The sequence below is a fragment of the Myotis davidii genome, unplaced genomic scaffold (assembly GCF_000327345.1).
Source record: "Myotis davidii unplaced genomic scaffold, ASM32734v1 scaffold488, whole genome shotgun sequence".
In the NCBI taxonomy this organism is placed as follows: domain Eukaryota; kingdom Metazoa; phylum Chordata; class Mammalia; order Chiroptera; family Vespertilionidae; genus Myotis; species Myotis davidii.
In genome coordinates this window covers 451,404-454,792 of record NW_006300365.1, presented here as the reverse complement: position 1 = coordinate 454,792, position 3,389 = coordinate 451,404, and the positions used below count along the sequence as shown (strand labels likewise).

Below are 3,389 nucleotides of genomic sequence, written 5' to 3'. Positions count from 1 at the left end.
AAAAATAAAAAATAGAAAGCGGACATTCCTGCTCTCTCTTTCCTGCTCCTTTTCCAAATGCACTCTCCATCTCCAGGGCCAAACTAAAGCAGACATGGGCCAGTCAAGTAAAAGCCACTTGGGTGACAGCTGCTAGAAGAAAACGTCTCCCATGGAAAAATAAACTGGTGCTGGGTCGGGTTAAAGCGTTAGGCTTCTGCCAGTCATAAGTCAAAGCCCAGCCATCAACGAAATGAGTGCTTGGGTCCCTACCCAGCTCCGAAGGTCAAAGAGGCAATTCTCCCCTAGTCCAAGACTCTCGGAGGCTCCTACATGAGTAGGAAGCCACAGCGGGATGCTGGGAGAGAATCCATGGCGTGAGGACAGTCTCATTGGGTTCTAACTCCACATGTAATTAAATTCTGACCGTCCAGGGGATGCAAATAAGGGTTGGTCACCCAGCATTCCGGATCCTTGAGGTTGTCTTAGCCAGAAGAGAAACAGACATGTTTCCAAAAACACCACACTTCTGACCCACTACATATGTCCACTCCCCTGGCCCAGAGCCCAAGCAGGATTTAATCGGAGAGTCATCTGCCTTTTCTACTGCTCTCTATCCCAGTCAGGTCAAATAGCATCCAGCCAGTAAGACTGCTGCCTCTGCGGTCCAGATCCCACTAAGCTTAACTCCTCAGTCTCCATTTGAGGGTCCTAAGGGAAAACTTCCAGGCCAGGGTTAAGACAGGCAGGGCCAGCCAACTGTTTTCCACTCCTGGCACATGAGCATGGCCCTAGATCTTCCCATCAGGCATAACAGGAGTTAATTACAGCCCTTAGCCACTCCTGCCAGCACCCCTGTAGAAGTATTAGCCTCTCAGAGAATTCACTCCCAGTGCGAATGGTTTTTTCATTAATCAGCTTCATTAAAGACAGAATTAAAGGTTTGCAGCACCTAAGGAGGGGTTATTCCACAGGCAGAGGAGGATGCTCCAAATGCCTTAGAAATCTAGGATTGGAGCCCAAGTCTCCAAGTTCTCTGCATGCAACAGACAGTAATCTCAGAGAGCAAGCCTGCTGCCAGTGAGGAGGGCGGCCCCCCTTTTTTTCCCCCCCCCCCCCCCTCTGCCCACTGTGCGCGGCAGCACTACAGCCAGATGCAGCTGTTCGGTTGGCCCATTAATTACTAGATCGCCTGCCTCTTACCTTTGTGATCTCTGTGAAATGAGTGTGGAATTGTGAGATGTCTTTTTCACTCTGTTATTTTGAAACTAATGTGTGTAAAACGACTGCTAGTGACTCACTTTTCTTGGTTATTGAAGGAATTATTGATTGGAAATAATACAGAGGGTTTGAAGGCTAATTTGAGAGTGTGAAATTTGTGAGGGTTGAGTATGTTATGAGAAGGAAAAGAGACATGTTAACCTAGGGAGGTTTAAACAAAGGCCAGACCACTAGCTAATTTATAGCCTGCCTGTAACTAACAAGCTATTACCTCTCCCTCAACCTCCAAGGCAAAAAGGGAGGGGGAAGAAGGAAGAGAAGAGAAGGGGAACTTTATTCTGAGAAGTGGCTTTTCCGTTTCAAAGTGGCAGAATGATGTTACTTGGTGATATTCAGCAGAGGAACTTTAAGACAATTTTAAGACAAGGCGTGTGTTCCCAGGACTTCCCACTTCTTGCGCCTGCTCACCTGCACCCCATAATCTAGGATAATTCCGTGTGTTACAGCCGCAGCATTTGCCAACCCACACAGGCGCTTGGGAGGGGCAGGCAGGGAACATGGCAAAGCCCCGCCAGCGCTGGTAGTAAAGCGACAGGGTGGTCCCAAGACATGGCTTACACACGCTGGGCCTGCCTGAGACGTCGTGGCGGGCCACAGGGAACTGAGGCTGACTCTGTGCTCCTGGGTGTGCAGTGCAAGAGAATGGGCGGGCAGTAGGTGTATCCTCCCTGCGTTTTCTCTACAAAGGTTAACCGTTCAAAGTATATTGTCTGTGTCTGTGTTTCTGCACTACATATGGAAAATTTTAGCCTCCGGATGGCATTATGAGGATATAACAATTTATAGGCCAGATTGAAAAGGATTAATTCTGTGGTCCTGACCCAATTTTTAATGTTAAAACCAGTTTGTTTTGATAATCTTTAGGTTAAGTATATTTGGCAGTTCTTCCGAGTGAAAAATTTCAAGGATTTGACTGAGAGATAGCTTTGTGACGTCCCAAGGGCCCTGGGGTGATGCAAAGATCTATTCTCTCTTCCTAAAAAGAAACATTTTTGAACTAAATTAGACTGATTCAATATACTTGAAATTACATGAGGAAGCTTTGTCAAATAAAATTATTAACAGTGTTCTACTTAGATACAGATATTTTGAACATTATAGAGGTTTCCGTCAGCTTCAGAAAAGAACTTACACCGATTCAGAGCCAAGGTCAAACCAAAAACTTTCAGAAATGACACATATCCAGTCAGGGACGTAGGGCAAGCATGATGATTCTCTGCATCTGCCAGTGATGCTCCGGGTGTTTGTGTTTCATCTATTGGGGTTTATAAATTGTTTTCAATGTTAAATACACCATCTGCAATAAGCCATGTGCCACTTATTATCCTTTATATACAAACTAGAGGCCCAGTGCATGAAATTTGTTCATGGATGGGGGGAATCCCTCATCCTGGCCTGCAAACTCTCCAATCTGGGATCCCTTGGGGGATGTCTGACAGATCAAACCAACCTGGGACTGCTGGCTCCTAACTGCTCGCCTGCCTGCCTGCCTGCCTGCCTGCCTGATCGCCCTTAACTGCCTCTGCCTTGCCCGGCACCCGGGACCCAGGATTCCCTCCCTCTGGCCAGCCCCACGCACCCAGGACCCCGGCCAGCTTCACCCGGGCCACAGCTGCAGGAGACCTCTGCCTTGCCCGGCACCCCTCTCCCGGGCCGAAGCCTGGCTGGTCCCCATTCCTCTCTTGCGAGCTCATTTGTGCCTGGCTGGTCCCATTCCTCTCTCCCCAGTGTTGAGTGTCTGAGCTGTTACGGCATGATGACGGCATGACGGTGTGATGACCATTTGCATATTAACTCTTTATTATACAGGATTGTTTGTTTTACTAAAATGTTGCTGTCTTAGAATGTCATATCTTATAGGAAAGTAAAGGTTTTAATCAATTACATTTTAAGCAAATCCATAACCATGAGAGTTTTGAATTTTGTCATATTAGACAGCCATTGCTTTACTTTGGTACATTTAGGTCTTTAGAAAAACCCATGAAAAGGACTCTGACTTTCCAAATTGCAGGCTTCTAACTGGTCATATCTTTGAACTAAATAAGGATTTGTAGAACTTCAGGGAATTATTAACTAGAGATAATACAACAATGTATATATAGAAGGTGGTACCCCTTCCCAGCATACCT

At 46.5% G+C, this 3,389-nt stretch overlaps 1 long non-coding RNA gene across 1 annotated transcript in view; it reads left to right on the top strand.

Annotated features, from left to right (window-relative positions):
- The window catches only part of LOC107185142, a 2,519-nt gene extending 1,122 nt beyond the window's left edge, over positions 1-1,397 (top strand). The window contains exon 3 of the long non-coding RNA XR_001516061.1: positions 1,324-1,397. This is a non-coding gene — a long non-coding RNA (uncharacterized LOC107185142). The remainder of the gene's footprint in view (positions 1-1,323) is intronic.
- The last annotated feature ends 1,992 nt before the right edge of the window (positions 1,398-3,389 follow it).